Here is a 19,126-nt window from a genome sequence, read left to right as displayed (position 1 = left end):
ACTCGGCATTCGATCTGCTTCCTTCCAGTCTGTCGCAGTCGGAGCCAGTCGGTGAAATTTCTCAAGTCCGATATACAAATAGGCGACGCGGATCACGATAGACTTTTACTCTTGACTTTTAATTAACTCTCGATAACGCACGACGACTACGAATTTCACGCGTGACAAAAACAACTTGGAATAATAGTAGAAGATAAGTAAACGGATAATAGTAGAAGAAAAGTCGCTTCTACGTTACAATTTTATAAAATCGTCGAATGCTCTCGTCGAAGTTTCTCGTATTCGTTTTTTACTCTTTGATAGACAGTTTAGATTTCGATAGAAATATTAAAACGCGATAGTACCGATCGCGGTGTTTAAAGCGTCGACGGACAGGTAAGATACACGTGCATTTTTATAAAAGTAAAATGTCTGACTACGCGTAAAAGCAAAGCTGCGATCGAAATCGATTACTTTCTAGCCGCAATTTCCTATTTTTACCGTGGATGCGAATGACGTTTTTTCAAAGGTTAGCCCTCGTTCGTTCCGTTTAATTGAAATATCAGTCACGACTGTTTTCGCCGCCAGTGAAAAATCTACGCCGCGTTAGAAAGTGGCGCGGCGGGAATGAAAAATTTCTTATAAAACCGTGACGATCGCGTAAATCGTTTTTACGGACTTTTAAACGAGACTCGATGCCAAGAAATCTGTTCGATTCGAAGAAACCGTTGGTTTCGAAATGCGAGAAACTCCTACGCGGAACGTCGATGGATTTTCCTCGACAATTATCATCTGCAACTACGCCGGTCGCAGAGCCGGGAACGCTCACTTTTCGGATAAACGAATTTAGAAAAGTCGCTTGTCTCGTGAGAACCGAGTCTCGTCGACTTTTCCGATGCAACGAAGAAATTAACGGAAAATAGAATCGATCGATTTTACTTTTATTAAAAGAGGGAATATTCGAATATTCCACGTAATTTGTATATAATAATCGGCAATTTACGGGTGTGGAATAGAAGCCGCAGTCGAAATGAAACTTTCCTACAAATATAATTTACGTTGGTCGAGTGGAAGCCACGATTCAGACACGATTACGGTTCGACGTGATAAAGAAAAGTAAAGCACGATTGTCTCGTTTTAAATCACTCGCTGCCTTTTCTTTCTATTTGTATTAGTATTCGTACTAGTGACCGTCTATGACACGATCGATACCGCGTCTTTCCCCTTTTCATCACCCTTTTCTCCTCGCTATTAATCTTCCATCCTTTCTAATCTTTCCTAATCTCCCATCTGTAAATCGTGCGGAGATTGGCGAAATTTGTTAGCGGTCGAAGAAAAGATGCAACCAGGCTGACCGCAAGAAATTTGACCGAAACACGTTTTTGTTTCCCTTTCAAAAAGCAATTAGCAACTAGTATATAAATGTTTTAACATCGGCTGTGCCTAATAACTGCTTCTAAATCGAAATTTTCATTTCTCATTTTTTATCCATTTCTCGAGAACGAGTCGAATTTCGCGACAATAGAATTATTCTACTTTCAAGATGATAAAATCATTGACCCACTTTCGAATCGCTGCTCTATTTTCCACGTATTCGCTGAATAGGCTACGTTTTATCGACCATGTTAATACTTGTTACGTAAAAGATAATTTCGAGAAAGAAAGCAATCGTTCGTTTCGATGATTTCAACTTCGCTAATAAGATATTACAGGACAGAGGACAGGAATTGACGCGATAACAACGCGTAAACAACGAAATGAAAATAGACGAGAGAGCGTGGAGGAAGGATACGTGAATGAGTTACTAGTGATATTTTCCAATCTATTTCCAATGCCGTGGAATACGAACGAAGGAATACGAACGAAGGAATACGAACGATGTCAGCGCATTGTGTAAGAAACAAGGTAAAGATAGAAAAAGGAGAACAGACTGGTTTTTCATTCGACGCGATAGTTAAACGAGAGTTAACCTCGACGAAGGACGGAAGAATCGATCTTTGGCTTGTAAGATCGCCGCGTATTGCGCCGCTGGATTTTCCTCGCGAAGAACGTTAAAGGAAACGATTTAGCAGGTAAGATGAACGCGTATCGGCAAATTTATCCAAGCCTTTCTCATTCGATCCGATATTTTGTTTATTAGATATTTGCACGAATCTTTCGCACTGTCGTTTCCAACGTGTCGTCGATGCAGAACATCATCCACGATTCGCCAACAACTTATTTCCTAATTCTCGTAATATTTGACGATTAAATAAATTTATCAGAGATATTTAGATTCGCTCATTCCACGAGATTACGTAAGTTATGAATCGCACAAGAAACTTCTCTCATATTTTATTCTACTTTTATTTTTTTCTACTTCTTGCAACTGTCCTGCACTTGCTCGATGAATCTTTAATTCGAATCGTTCCAATTGGCTAGTCTTTTTTACATCATATATCATGAATCTCTATTTAACGATACCAATTTAATTTTCCTGCACGCCTAATCATTTACTTCTGACAGCGTAATTTAGGTAATTTATAAAATAAAAGTAACGAGTTTTAATTAACATATTTTATGTAAAACGTACGTTTCGATAGCAGACTGTACACGATGCTCGAGAGTTTCTATGGAAAAATTGTAAATTAATAGATGCACAAGTTGGTTGCCAGTAGAGCTTGGCAAACTTCATTTGGAATTTAAATAAAATGTATAACAGTTTCGCGTAGTTTCCATCTTTTAATTGCAATTAAACTTATAATTGAACGAAATATCGGTTTGTTTACGGTATCGGTTATAGTAACGGCCATTTCAAATATCATTATGCATACGTATCTGCGCTTTTTAAGCGTAAATAAAAGAAGTAGTAGTTGAAATAATTATATCTACGTTTGAAATAGTAAACATTCGAGTCCGTTTACTGCGATTCAAATGATATAAAAAGAGAAGATTCTGAAATAAAAGACAAAAATGCGAAAGCCTGCCGCAAGGAACGTTGCAAAGTGTTACGAATAAACAGAAATAGGAGCGACTTAAAATACGAAAGGAGAAAAGTGGCGTGGCTGATTGGAAAACGACGAGACAACAAATCTAAGAAACTAAGAAACTAGGAAGCTGCACGATTAGCAAGTTGGAAGGACGTTGGAACTAGCTTGACGAAAGCGTGGACACACCTGGTCGAATCGACCAACTACGTATTATTATATTAATCGATGGGTGTTTGATTAAATTCGAGGCTTACGGTATAGAATATATACGCAGAAGCAATTTGCTCAAGAGGTGCTTGAAATTTTGCTCGCACCTATTTCCAAGGCGGAACGATCAAACGTATGCGATTAAAAGCACCGGATAGTTGGCGTAACATCGCACGTTGCGCTTCCAACGAAAACGTTGGAACATACTGAACGAAATAAAGAGAGGCAAATGGTAGCGAGGCGCATCTTTCCATAAAATAGCGGATATCTTTCATTTGTTCCGGCAACTGAGCCCGGGTTCCAGCAACGGACAGTGGATTTCAATCCGTTTGAAAATTCTATTTCGCCGATTACGAAATGCCGACAGCGTGCGGCTGGTATCTGTGTCGAGGCGAATTCCAAACATCGATTTTCCCCAAGCTAATTTGGATTTCATGGAGGAGCATAAAAGATATAGAGGAAGAGGTCGATGGCATTCGGCTGCGGCGCACCAGAGTTACGCGGCGGTTAACAGAATGAAAATTCAGGATTAACGTTCCTTGAAACCCGTGAGAACATTTTTCGCTGGCCAGCGCGTCGCGACTCAGGCCCGATAACAATCCCAATTTTAATTTCCCCGAGGATGCTTTCGATCTTCATTCGGTGGAGACACGTACGTACGTACGTTCATCTATGTGTATATACGTAGGCTGTTTGAGAAAGTTTGCCAGCAAAAACTTGCAAAAGCTTCTACGAGCATTCAAATACTTTTATGAGCTACTAAATATAAACTTTTTGTACCCCGACAAGTTCGTATAAGCGGTGCCCTACCCTCTATACGAACGACGATAAATCCCCTCTTATTTTGACACCTGCAACTTGTATCTGAATTTTTCTCCCAGCTTTTTCGAACATATATATGTTCGATATATATATATATATATATACAAACACACACACGCACATATATATACACAGATATCCGTTACGTATGTCCACGTGTACGTGAGTGTACATCTTTAAAGATGGGACTAACTAACGTCTAATCGGCTGGCCTAACGACCCAACTAACTATACGGGATACGCAACAACACTGCCAGCAGCAGGAGCAGCAGCAGCAGCAGCAGCAGCAGCAGCAGCAACAACATCTTCGCATAACGATCGCCGGCTTACTGCCTGTTAGTCATCGCTGAATCATGATCCAGTGATACACGACCCGCCATCCGAGGCAAAGAAATACGTGCAGGACTTACGATACACGTGGTAGATACACCCTGCAGTTTGTCCTTCAAAGCTACTTCCGCACGTGTACCGGTCACTTATCTTTCGTCGGGGCCAACGATCACGATCACGAACATTTGTAGCCTGTCTCTCATCGGGCCGAACAACTTGGCGACCGATTACCGCGACATATTTCTTATCGTTTCCTCGTTTCTTTAGATTCTACCTGCGGTAATTTCCTTTATTCGTCAACGATGTAACTTAATATCTCATGCATTTCACGGATTTCGATGATTTTTCGATAAATTGACTGTGAGGTAGTAGCGACAATGACTTCAACAATGTCAAACAGCTATGCAATTTGAGGTATAAAGAGATGTTTTTGTCTGTGATCGTTGTTACGAATTACAAATTGGCTATCGCCAGTTTCACCGCGATCTTCGTAATGCCGATTTCGAGAAGACGTGAAAAATATCGCGTCGAAGCGAATCAAGATCTTGCCTTTGAGACAATGCGGTCGCTTAAAGCGAAAAAGCGCGCAAGTCCGTACGAGGAAAAACTGGCAACGCTTAGCAATTTCAATTTACGTGGAGACGCAGCACGATAGCAAGGGTAGATGGAAATTGTTATCAGCGACGAGAGCCCCTAGTGAAATAAATTAACGCGTACGAGGTCGATGGCAAACAGCTTCATCGTGTAATCGAGAAAAATACGTAATACAACGTGCCGTGGTGCTACGGCCTGTATCCGTTGGTGGGTCGGTCGTTAATGCATAATGCACCAAGCGCACCGCGCGTGTACCAGCTACCAGACACGATCGTTTTCCCAATCGTTGATCGAAAAAAATTCGCGCAAGTATTAGATGAAAGGACGGTGGTCGCCGCGGCAACGCAAATTACGTCTCGCGGCATCCGACGATTCACCGAGTCCAGTGATTTTCACCCTACTATATATCCGATTTTTTCTCGCCTCTCCGCCACGGGAAAAAAACTTTAAGAGTTCCGTGACTTTGCTACTCGTTTTTTCGAGAAAACTGGTAGAACTTGAACTTGCGCACAGTCGTTACGTACGCGTACCGTGAAAAGTGGAGCATGCGTGTGTATGAGTAAAGAAAGATCGAAAGGTTTGCACGCGATAGAAGAAAAAGATAGTATCGCGGCGAGCCAGTCGAACGGTAACCTCTTTTCTTCCTATTTATCCTTCCTTTTTCTTTCTTTCTTTCTTTCGTTCTTTCTTTTTTTCTTTTTTCACACCGCACATCTCGTTAATCTACTCGTTAATCCGAAAAACGAGCTACGCCTACGATGAAATCGCGTTACAATAACGTTTCCTATCCTGAAAGGGTAACGCGTATCCTATCGTAATTACGCTGTAAACGCTCGGCACCTGATCAGTGGACGGAAACATGCCGTTTCTCGAGTCCACCTTACGAGCTACATGCAATACATAAATGGAGATTGATCAGAATATGCGTGTACGATGTACGTTATACACGTAGTCTGCGATATTTTTCATGATACTGAAAAACCCCGTGTATGAAAAATACAAAGGAAAAAAAACGCGTAATTTTGATCAATGTAACAAACAATTGTCTACTCTCGTTATTCAGACACGATTCGAACCGTGAATTAGTGAACTGTTCGTGTGATCGATAACTATTCTAGGAAATTGTGATTCGTCTCTTTGCAAAGAGCGTACCACCTACATACATGTACGTGTACGTGTGTAGTATGTGTTCGTGTGTGTATGTATACACGCGATCGATTCAAGATCGATTCGTATCCGGTGGAACAGCAGAAATCGTCGTTCAATGGATGAAACGGAGTCGATTGATCCTACAAGTCCTCGAACGTTTAAAGATAATGGGAATCGTATAGATATTGAAAATTTAAAAATAACGAGGAAATAAGCGGAACGAGCTTATCGGACGACCTAATAAGCGATTTGTAGTATAGTTTCTTGTTTCGTATAAAAGATACATGGAAAAGTACATGGAAATCGACAAAATCTCGTATAAAAACGTTAGGAAGGAAACGATGCGACGGCATAATTTGTACAACTCGTCGTTATATCATATGCGAGCATGTACGAATATATCTAATAGATTTAAAAACTCGTCAAATTCTGTAATAAAAAACTCAGAACGTAAGATATATCTAAAAACTATATTATTTGAAACGTATGGAGAAAAGCACAATGTTCTTTCCATTAAAACGTTCACGTAGCATTTTACTACTTTTTCTACTCGGATAATTTAGTGGGAATTCGAGATACGGATACGAGCGTGCAATACGAAATAAGATAACAGTTTAAAAATATAATAGCTTTGTATCTACCGGTTCTTGTACGTTATTCCATTTGCCAAGGTTCCTGGACTCCTGTATTTGAGACTCGTATCACGAGTGGACGTTACGAACGGGTCAAAGCCACGATAAAGAAGCGGAGAACGGTCTCGTGACGTCGAAATATTGAAATTAGAAGGTAACGAGTATCGATATCTACGCGTCCGACGTTGACATCGCGCGTTATATTTCTATATTTCATTTATCGATTTAAAATCGCTGATTTTTCTCGTTTCCTTCGCTTGGTTAAGAGAAGGCGCGTGGAAAATATTAATTTGGACAAGTTGGTAATCGAAGCACAGTTGTAGGAAAGCTACGCGTTTAAATAAAAATTGTTCTATCGGTCTTGCGATAAAATTCTTTCTGCTACCAGATTAGTATCGAGCAAGTGGCACGCCGGATTAATAAGCAGCGGTTGAATACGTCAGAGCTCGGTTGTCGACAAAGTCACGCTGTACCGGTTTAACGTTAAAATATTCATTAGGCGTAACGATCGGCCCGATACTTTCCGCGTGGTTCTGCGTGATTCCACGTGTGCTCGATACACGTGTGCGCGGCGTAATATAACCGGCGAGTAGAACGATGATAACGAGCAAGAATCGTGCTATACTACAATCGGAAATGTCATTTTTTTGTACTAGTACGCGCCATTTTACCACGATATGTATATCACCGTTGTCTTGCTTGCGATTGTCTTTACTGCATGCTCGCGATGATATTTACGATGGCAATTTGTTATTTGACAGCGAGGCACGACGAAACGAATTTCATTATTTCGTAGAATTATAAGAAATTAAGATTCTACGCTGATAACCGATATTATTTTTCAAATATTTTCTATCGATAGTGTCCGATCTTGGTTAAGCTGTTTAAACGGGCGGATCAGGTATTATTCTTACAAATCGATGAAGCGGACGTTTCAGGCTTCGACGAAAGGGCAGGCGAGATATCTCGTCTATAGATGTGAAAGAGAGTCGATGCAAACTAATATCATTACGCCGGTTATATCGCGCAGAACGAATAATCGACGCTTTCTTCCCTCGGTTCGGACCAGACAACGAACGGGAGAATCGAGAGACCGTGACGGAAAAGCTTGGCGTGAAAAACCTCGATAAAAGAGAAAGCCATCGGAACCTACGCCAGCTACCTGTCGTTCGTAATCTCGTGGAACGTAGATTCGCGTAGCTCGCGGCAATTACCAAGATCGTCTTATTAATTTGGCGCGGCTGAGGAAAGAAGCGATCCGGGCTACGATTAATCGCTAATGGGTCTGGACGATGATGTCGGCGACGAAACCAAATTCATTCCGTTGCACGTAGTAGGGAGAACCGTCAGATTGGGTGGGGAAGGTGGGAAAGGGAGGGTAAGGGGGCAAAGAGGCGAAAGAGTCGTGGGATTAAACGGTCGATAATCGAATCTATCGTTACAAGAGTACGAGGTTTTCTCGCCGGTCGTAATGACCGCCGAGCTTAATGACTCGTGTGATCCAGCGAGAGAATCGAGAGACCTTCTTCCGTCCCCGCGTTCTTTCGTGTCACTGCAGAAAGTTGAAAACCCGCAACGCGGCTTAGCGCGCAGAAGGAGGATTTTTCCTTCGGCGAAAATAAATTATCGTATTCATTCTGCTAAAACGATTTGGTTAATCGCTCTACTACAGTCGTTTAATCCTAGGCGATGTAAATGTTAATTACACTTTTTCTCGTAAAAGTTAATCGTCGTAAAAGTTAATCGTTAGAAGCTTCGAATCGTATGCGTTCAACTGGGATAGTAGTCACGCGACCACACATGTTCGCAGAACTATCTCCGCTATATTATCCACCAATTCTTCATATACGGAAGAATTTTAATTGCTAGCCGCGTAATTGTCTCGCACAGATGCTTCGCGGCGCTCTACAGGCGGTCAATTTTAAATAGAAAATTTCTAATTGCTTCTATTAGCAACTAATGCAAGCGATTTACCATGTTTTACTCGATTTACGCGATTAAGCGTTAAGCTTGAAAAATTAGCAAAACCGTGGCGATTGGAACTTTGTGTCAAGAAAATCTTCCATCTTCTCACAGAGACTGTAAGTATGGAAAAGTTGCGTTTCGTGCTCGGCTGTGTCATTAACTTGGTATAAATTACGCTTCGTTAACACGAACGGTAGATTATACGCGCTATCTGAGATTAACAGTATCGACAGTCCATGAACAGTTTCTTTCTTAAACAACAGTTGCTTAAACAACGAATCGTCCCTATTAAAACGTACGCACTATATAAAAATATGAAATTCTTATGTAAAAACCGGAAGACTCTGCGAAAGAAAGTTTTAAACAAAGTTTTAAACATTGTTTTACAAGAAAACGATTTTTCTTCGAGATAAGAAACTTTGTACAGAAAACGGTGACGATGGAATCGGTGGAAGTTGATCGGGCCGTTTCTTTGCACGTCGAGCCGACGATATTTTTTCTCTAACATTTCGCGGCACGCGAGAAATAGCGAGCATAACTGTTGCGCAAAGTCCTTGTCTCGTTGTCAGTCTACCGTAAACTTGACTTTACGAGCATCGCACGGCCACGAGTCAGCTTCGACGCGTAGCTTTTTCGCGGTTTCCTCTGCATTTTGCTTCGTCTCGCCAGCGTAACGGTTCCCCGTTGCAACCTGTCGAGCTTGTTGCAGCGACCGGAAGATCGAATCCCTGCCGACCTACTGGCTATTTTTTTTCTTTTTTTCTTTTTTTATTCTCGAGGAAGTATGCCAGGGAAAAGCGTCAGCAATTTCTTCGCGGCGCTATAACATAGCAGCGTCGGAAATTCCATCGGGACACCAGGTCCCGACACCACTAGAGCTACGTTACAATGCCACGGTACGACGATACGGTATGACGATGCAATACAACGATACGACACAATTTACGACACAGTTTACGGCACAGTTTACGATACGATACGATTCAGGTTACGATGAAAACGAAACGGCAGATTCGTTTGGCGCTTTGCGTCTCAGCGAAAATTATCGCCGATGCCTCGATACGTCGAATTCCACGGATTCTATCGGAGATGTACGAATGTCAGCGACGATTCATCCACGAGACCGGCTATCCGAGAATGTTCTGTCCTTGGGATTCCGCAAATCGCGGATCGGTATCGGCCCATTCCCTTTTACAATTTCGCAGAGGGGAGCGCAGAGTAAATCTGAAACGTTTCTAGCCAGATTTTGTTTCCCAGCGGCTGATAAATATTTTTGGATGCTGGATACGTTCCGCGCGTCTCTACTCCAATTTTATTGTTTACGAGTACACGAACTAACTAGAAATAGACACGCGTTTCACGCTTGTACCGATCGATACGTACGTGTACATAGAGCGAGAATCTCATCGTGGCAAAGATAATCATTGGATCGAGCAATCCTAACGATCGGCAGCCTCTACACACTTACGTACCTACATACGTATAAGTATCTTTATATTTGTGCGAACGAAACGAGATGCCGTTTTTTATTCGTATGTAAATATCACGCGCGTATCACGTACAACGTATTATATCGTGCGATTTTATACACATTTCCTATCACACTTTCCTATCCACCAACAGATTTCGCGTTTATAGAGATTCCTATATTCGTATTATGTATCGATTCGATCTTTGTTAGGTTACGTTGCGTGGTTGAGGGGCTTAGTAATTCGTTCGCATGCTTTGCTCCAGCTGATAATACTCGCATTTGTATTCAAGCGAAACAAATGCATCAAACATGTTGCGTATATTCTATTGTTTTCGATTAATATGGTTCGTTTGTATTTATCATTCGACGAATTAAAATTCTCCTTTGTTTTGTATCGCGTTCGCTCTTCGTATGTACTCGTATTACTTAAAAGTAATTATTCGCGGATCAACGTTGTTTCTATTATTAGAGACGTTAGTAAGAGAATACGAGCGAGCGTCGTGTACGCAGGTGGTCAACTCGGAGGCTTCGAGAAACTTTAGATACAGAAACCACGTCGTAGCACGTACCATATTTATTTAAATGGTACACTGGATGCAAAAGGTACCATCTTGTTCACGAATAATCATAGTATAGAATACGAGAATAAAATCGGATTTATTCGTATCTGTATATAGTTATTCTGTTATATAGTTATTCGTTTATAAACGAAATATATCGACATTTTTATTAATTTAAACGATCAAAAGCTAATTTCGAAAAGATTACGTTACTGTAAAGGAAGAAATTTCGAAATTTAGAAAAGAACGCAGCTAATCGTATCGCAGTCGCGTTAGATGGATTAAGAATTGGCGAAGAATCGAATACGATGGAGATGGAACTTTGTTTGCTATTTTATCATCGTTGCCGTCGCTGTTATTCGATTTGTGCGAGAAAAGCAGAATACCGCGGCATTCCGCGTGAATTTCGATCAACACCGCACCACCCTGTATACCGTGTATACCGTGCGTACCGTGTGTACCGTGTGTACCGTGTGTACCGTGTGTACCATGTGTACCGTATGTACCGTGCACGCTGCAGCTCGATGATCGCCGCTCGTTAACTTGCGCGGTTAATTACATCACGACCAATGACGTAAAGCGGGAATCATCTGCACGAAGCACGATAGGTATGTGCGAAATTATCCCCGGAATATCTTTCCAGTGGTCGTTGCGTACCGATTCTATTGGCTGCACAGCGTTAACAAATTATGCGACCATCTCACCGTTACGATTAGACGATCTATCATCGTGTTTAGGGCTCGTTATTAACGAACGGGCGCGTGTATCGTCGTGCTCTTTATTTATGAATGTACAGCTGCAGGCAGATAACGGCACTTAACAACACTGCGCTGGTACACGGGGCACACGCAACAAATACATGGCGCGTTAGAAAACACTTTGGTTCTCGTTATCCTAAAACGAGACATCTATCTCCTCGATATCTGGCTGCTTGGGAAATTGCGCGTTTACGCGGCAACAAGGACGTGCTATCGAGTACCATTCGATTCCATCTTATACGCGTTCAGCGCATCCAAACGATTCGTTGATCAGCGCCTCCATATCCATTTCGATCGGAGAATGTCCTCGCTGCGTACACGATTCCAAGAGATCGTGCATCTCACCAATGGTTATCGATTACCATCCGACATAGCTCATTTTCATCCTTAATTTCGTACATGCTCGTTGCACACGCGATTCTTACTTCCTTCTGTAATTGCTCTTCTGTAATACGCATCTCGCACGAGGTGCACGAGTCATTCGCAGCAACAACGAACAGAGAACGCACCGATTGTAACGCCGCAAAATAGAGCGAAATCGTCCCTACCACTGACCCTCTCTAAATTAGACCGATGCAACACCCCACCTGCTAACGCGGATATTTCTCCTTCCCTAAAGACGAATATCCGCGTAACGTCGTTAATCAGAGGACGCCACAGCCATCACAACCACGATCTAACTTTTTCGTTCGAAACACGTTACTTATTTATTTACTCGCAGACGCGCGTGCTTTTCCTTTTTTGATCGCGATAACTGTTACGACACGGAACTCCTTCAATTTCGACTTATTATACCGTAAAATAGAAAGTTGCCTCGCTTACTTCCATAGAAACTCTTATCTTGTTAATGTTTACAGCGACACGCATTAATATTTCAATGTTTCACTTTTTATTCATCTATTGTTATTTATTATCAGCTCATTTAGCTTGTTATTTCTTATTTCTTATCTTTTAGTTAGGTATGTGCGTTAGACGAATAAAATATACGATTCCATCGACTACGATGTTTCTTTCGATGTACGATGTTCAGAAAAACGATGCGGTTAATTACTAGAGACAAACGTATAGAAGAATAATGTTCCGCATACCGTTAATCCTGCTCGCTGTTATTACACACGCGCATAGTTGTTGTATCAGAAATATCACGTTGTGTCAAAATATTCCGTATCTTTATTTTCAAACACGAAGATATTCGCTGAAGTATCATTTTGTTGTTGGTATTGGGCTGATCTTTCTCGATTGCCTGTGAAACTTTTTTTTTTTTTTTTGCTTTTCGTCTAATATCGAGTACGATGATAATAAAGATGATAATAATCGCGTTTCTGTGTAAATTTATCGATTCCTGATACAAAAAAGTATATCCAGTTGTATAAAATTTCCCCCGTAATATTGGGTTGGCAACCAAGTGATCGCGGATTTTGTCATTAGGCGGTAATGACAAAACGCTTGAAATATCTGGTTTTCCTTCGAAAGAAAAGTTCAAATCGCGCAGCAGCTATTTTACCTGCGGATCGAGAGCAAATATTTGAGAAAAAATGTTTTATGCGACATTAAGGCACTTGTATTAAGCTTATCTATTCTTCGTATAGTTTGTCAGTTTGATCAACGCGTATCTGTCATTCCGAATCTTTGGCAAACTTATCTGATCGAGAAAATCTTCGTGCTGCTTAATCGACAACGTAATAATGCTAATCGGTCAAATATCGATAAGGAGAAGAAAATATTTGTTTGGCATAAAAGCGATACGACTTTTCTAATAAAGCCAGCGTAAATGAAAAATTCGATGGAAATTACGGCGTATCCGGAATACTTCGCAACAGCTTCTCCTTCCTAAGAGAAAAGAAGTTGTGCGTTAAAATTAAAACGTCACGATAAGAGCGAGAAGAATCAAACTTTTATAAAGGTGCTGCGCCACGATCTGTTTGTATAATTTAATAATCGACGTAACTATTGGAAAATAAATGTATATCTCTCGAGCCGTAAACAAGGATAAGCGTTAAATTGACGAATTTACGATTAAAATTCTTCCTACGTATTTAATCCTATTTCTTTACGATCCGATTTCTTTAATCCTATTACGATTAATTAATAACTATTACGATTCGTTAGCTCTGCTGTTTTCATATTTTACGATAATTTATATTTGACGTAACACAAAAGAAAAAAAATTAATGTAAACCGTGTATACGCGCTACTTTCTCACCGAACAGTTCGATCGATCTCGCCCCGTTTTCTACATTAATTACGAACGAACGAACATCATAATATTACTGTTGGCAATTTTATCTTCAATAGGTATTATTATTGGATAGATGATAATAGATATGGTTACGGTTATGGTTATCCAACACTCGCGTCGTTTTTATCTACGTTATTTTCATATCGTTTATCTATGAGAATTAATTTATGCATTTGTTCGTTAAAAAACCGCGATCAATCTAATGCTCGTCGTCGTGTTCTTGCATTCTTAAACATCGCGTCGCATCGATAACATGGTCTTTAACGACGGTCATTCTAATTTGAATTATTTCTTATAAACGACAATTTTCCCGTAAGCGACGTTTTTCAAACGGTATTACACATTTCCTTCCTCTCCATCTCAGACTGATATATTTAATAGATATTTTTAATAGAATCCAGATTTTGCTTCAAATTGATTCACCAAGTAAAAACATTTGTGAGAAATTCTACTTGGATAAGAAACACGTATAAAAGAAAACGCACGTCACGCTTACTTTCCGAAAATAAACACGGCCGTTTTAAATTCCAACCCCTGTCGATTCACGTATTAACGAACTCTGAGCATTAGCAGAGACATTTTGCCGAGCCAATGGACTCGAGGAGTTCGTTCGCTGCAACATTTTGCTCGCAATTACGAAGGAAATCGCCTACCTGATACGATCACTGTTTTCTCCCCACCGACCGCCCGCCCTCCCACGGTTGCTCACGGTCGTCAGTCACGTTCGATCACAAAACGTTTGATCACCTCGTCACCTTGTTTGACAGTACCTCGAAACGCGTCCACGCTGAGAAACGAATTGATAAAAAATCACGGAAGAGAAGAAAAAGTGTCGAGTGACAGAGATGGTACACGCACGACGGTCGTACACGAACTGACACGAGTCGCCAGTGTGCCGCTGGCTGGCGACGTTAGCGTTTGACTACAGACGGCGCCTGACTACTCACCACGGGATTGGTCGACGGCCGACCACCTTGCACGTATGTTCGTATGTACGTATGTATGTACGTATGTATGTACGTACGTACGCGTATACACACCGTACACCTGGCTAAATTGCACGATCGTTCGTGTGCGTTTCTGCGGTCAGGAACAATAGAGGCGGAACTGGTACCGAGCTGCATTTTTTTCGCCACGAATGAATGAGATGCGCTCGTTCGGAGCTGCTGGCTCGCGTTCCCGCTGTCTCGTCTCCTACTCCTACTCCTACTCCTACTCCTACTACCTCTCTACGATACGATAGAGTGGAGCGCACGCCCAATCAACCTAACGCAACACTGCGAAAAATTATGTACCTATATACTATGCACGTATATATGTACGTATGCTTGTCGCGTTCGAATACCGCTAACCTGCGTGTCCATAAAATCCGATACAGTCAATAGTCCATCTTCTACGTGGGATGCCATGCCGAATCTCGCGTTTTCAAACGTTTTCTAAAGTTTCGAGAAACATTTGTGCGTATATCGTAACGAGAAAAAAATTGGCAGAAGCACGCACTAGCTACTAAGGTATTTATCATTGCATTCGAACGATTGGATTAATCGATTAATTAAATCTCAAATATTTTGCTGATTTCCCAGTGACTCTACCATATAAAGCGCGTACTACTGTAACGATTCTACTATATAAACTGCATTCGTGTTTCATTTATGCATCGATAAAGAACATTGTTACATTTTCAAGCAATTTTCGGATATTTTATTTATCGGATATAATTTAAACGGATATAATCCGATATCGAATCCGATGTCTGAATCTGACTAATTTTCATTTAGTATAGTAGATTTAGAATCGTAAGTCACGCGATAAAATAAATTCCGATTATCTAATTTCGTTAGTCGCTTCGCTATTCGTTCTTCGTTGCTTTCGATAAATCTTCCTTACCGATTATGACTTTGGAAATAGAAATGAACTATCGTATCGATTAGTCGAATATCTTTATTCCATTGTCGTTCCGACCTCAGAAACTAAACTGAAAATATCCATTTTAGAAGAAAGAAAACAAAAAATACCGCTGTTTAAAAAATAATCAAAAAATAGTGTACACGTGCTTAAGAACGAGGTTGGTGCCTATGGTTTTCAGTCGTGCCATATAAAAACGAAAATCACCGTTCCGTCTAGCTAACTTTGAATAATTCCTTCTATCGAGATCCGTGCGATTCGTCTGCGAGTCTGGTAAAAGAAAACAAATCGCAATAGCTGCACGGAGTATGCAAATGGAGAAATGGATTCTCCGAAAGAAAGCTCGTGACGTTACATCATCTCTGGCAGAATTTTGTACGACGACATAAAAGAATAACGACTTTCGCCGTGCGTCGTTTGTAATTTGGTGAAAGTACACGGCGTTTCTTCCATTTGTACTTGGTTCGATTTCAAAGGCGTCTATTGGATGTCGTTATTGCGCAGCAAGATCGTACCATTTAATTAGGCGTACAGTCGTAAATAGAAATTCTATCGGACCGCGACTATTCCACTCTTTCTTTCATCGATTCGGTCGACCGTCTTCTTTCCTTCTTATTTTCTTATTTTCTTTTTTTCAACGTCTGCTGGCGACCTACGGTTTTTCAACATTACTATCCGACTCTACGTTCGATACCCTTGATGTAGAAGTTTGAAAAAATGCACGAATTAAATAGCAGAAAATTATTTGCAAAGAATAGACGCTCTACCTGGACCAAGCCACACACCGGCGGGCCAGACGGGAATCAGATGTCCGCTCATCCTTACTGCGTATCCTCGATAGTCTCAAGGAGCCATCGTAAATATCGGTAATTTGCTAGCTAAGGTCCTTCAGACCGAACAAATATCTTTGCTTCTAAATCATTTTCTGTAGATCATTGTCTACTACAGCTTGATACGGGAAAGTTAGTTTTTCTCACGTACGATGCTTCCCACTAGCAACTTTCTATCGAGGGCGACCAAGACCCTTCCTAGTCCACCAACCTTCGTTTATCCAATCGGAAGCAACGTATATTGCCTAGCTTTCCTCCGACGCAGCATCGTCACTGTACATTACTTATTCTTCAACGTTCGAATAGTCAACACGTGAGTACCGGGTTAGTTCTTTTTCCTTATTGCTACGTCAACTATAACAAAACCTCCGAGAGCCTTGCTCGACCACCAACGAATATTGTACGAGTATTGTACGAATATTGGAAATGAGGGGATCGATCGACTCGCGGTGTCGATTCTTAGAATCGTAACGGGAATTTACGACTCCCGTTGACGCGCTTCCTCGCGATCGCGTCTCCCCACGATCGGTCGAAAATACAAATTATTTGTTATTAAAGAATTAGAATTATAGAATTAAACGAGTTATAGGTATACGTGTATTAATTGCTTCCCACTAAGCCAACCGTCGTCCCCGCCAAACAATCTGCATTGCATAGCGGATGGACATTCGGCCTGGATATTCCAAGTATTATTTAAACGAAACGCACGAAACAGCGAAGCACGACGCCCGTTTTAGTGATTTGAAAGTAAAAGAAAGTCATAGAAAAATAAAAGGCCGCGTTATAAATATTTGTTTAATAATACGATGCTGATACGAACGGTACGAATAAGTCTTTAGGATATAATTATTTTACGTGCTAATATTTATGCCATATCTTTATTAGATAAATAGATAATTTATTACGTATGTCTTGCTCTGTCGCATCGGTTATAGGTCATGTTAATAAATGAAGATAGGAGGAGAAAGCCTCCTACCAACGCGGCTAGTAGGTAATATCGTTTATGGGAAAAACCAGCTTTTTCGTTAGTCAAGTATTGGGTTTTTCCCATTAAGTAACTATCTGCTTTCCCCGTAATTAGTAAGGACGTATAACAATTTAAGGGCTGTTTCAAGGACCATCCATAAACAGATAACAGAAATAATAAACTTAAAAGTTTAGGTTTATGGTGGGTCCCTGGAGTAATCGAGGGTACGGACCGAAGACCTGCACACATCCTGCCTCTAATATGAATCGACGTTACAAGAACATGGGCCTCGTTCGTCTGCACGCTCGTTTAATACACGTATTATTGCAAAACCACGAAATCGCGAAATGGACGAGCCGCGTGCAGAATATCACGGCGAGGGCACGTAGCGTCGCACGTAGAAACGATAATAGCTGCGAGTCGAATGTTAAATAAAATAGAAGCGGATCGATTTCCACTTGTTTGCAAAATGCCGTTTGTCCATTTTCTGGTAGGCAAACTATTCGATAAACTATTCGTCGATACTTGTGCGAGGAAAAACGAGGAAAGTCGAAGAAAACGAAATGAGATCGTGTACGTTCGTTATTGCGCAACCGTGCAGATATTAATTAACAGCTGTTGGTTGCATCGAAAATCCATTACGTTGTCGAAGGAGAAACGTAACTGAATACCTACGTATCGATGATTATGCGATTTAATGGTTTAAAGAATTTTCAACGTTTCGAACAAGTGTAACTACCGATGAAACTCAATTCATTTATAAATATACAAAATACACCGCCTCCGTTCATGCATATTAAGTAATATTACGTATTTACAAAAAGCCAAGTGAAACGTGGCAAACCATTACAAAATCGTTTAACCTTATTGGCGATCTTAAATTGCAAAACAACCATGTTAGACGTCATTATGAAAATTCCATCAATTTTGGATCGTCGTGTTGTACAGGGTGCGTCGAAGTTATACGCGCGGGTTACCACAGCGTGATTCTACAGCCTCGGTTTGCTACAAATTGGCGTAAAAAAGCTAACGCGCAACATCGAGTCTAACTTTGAAACTCAAAGTCGGAAGAACAAATTTGTTCACTCGTCGCGAGAGAACGATGAAAAAAGTTTTACTGGCTCCTGTATTGGCGTTATTTACGTTACGTTTAGATCTCATAATCGGATACAAAGAGTCGAATGGCGTCAGAGAGGGCACGATTTCACATCGTTAGTTTCTTTGCAGGTAGGCACGGAAACAACACGCGAACGCGATTCCATATCCCCGGCCTCTTCTCTACAATTTTCCAGCACTGTGTAACTTTTCTGTTTCTGTTTCTCTGATTATAAAGATCAATAGCAAATGACAGCATCAAACATACTATCAACTCTTATAATCCAAGTTACAGTACCACGCCAAAATAATTTACTTATAATTCTCAATGAGAATCGATTGATCGTAAATAGTCTACCAAGTAAAAAAAAATAAAAAAATAAAAAAATAGCAAATGACAGAATCTCTCTGTAGAAAGGTAAATTAGCCAGACGTGTCAAGCTAAATTTCCAAAAATATCGCCTGGCAATTATATTGTATATATATACATATATTGTAAGAATTTTAAATTGCTTTTATTTTTATTTGCTGAATAATTTAATATATGGACGAGAGAACGAAGAAGAACGGCGGAGAAAGGTGAAGACGGACGAAGGAGAGAAACTGTCAGACAGACGATCGGGTAATCGAGTTGACCCCATGGACGATTAACCA

General features: G+C 40.8%; 1 protein-coding gene across 5 annotated transcripts in view; it reads right to left on the bottom strand.

Annotated features, from left to right (window-relative positions):
* Positions 1-19,126, bottom strand: part of LOC100743587 — a 64,501-nt gene that overhangs the window by 39,811 nt on the left and 5,564 nt on the right. For 2 of the 5 annotated variants that reach the window (XM_003488479.4, XM_033320095.1), the window contains exon 1: positions 14,329-14,609. The exons of 2 other annotated variants lie outside the window; for them this stretch is intronic. The gene's annotated coding sequence lies outside the window, so the exon portion shown is untranslated. One more of the 5 variants, XM_033320094.1, reaches the window with a different exon arrangement.

This window comes from Bombus impatiens, unplaced genomic scaffold (assembly GCF_000188095.3).
Source record: "Bombus impatiens unplaced genomic scaffold, BIMP_2.2 scf_0235, whole genome shotgun sequence".
In the NCBI taxonomy this organism is placed as follows: Eukaryota; Metazoa; Arthropoda; class Insecta; order Hymenoptera; family Apidae; genus Bombus; species Bombus impatiens.
Note: the sequence above shows the minus strand (reverse complement) of the source record. Positions and strands in the feature narration are given on the sequence as shown.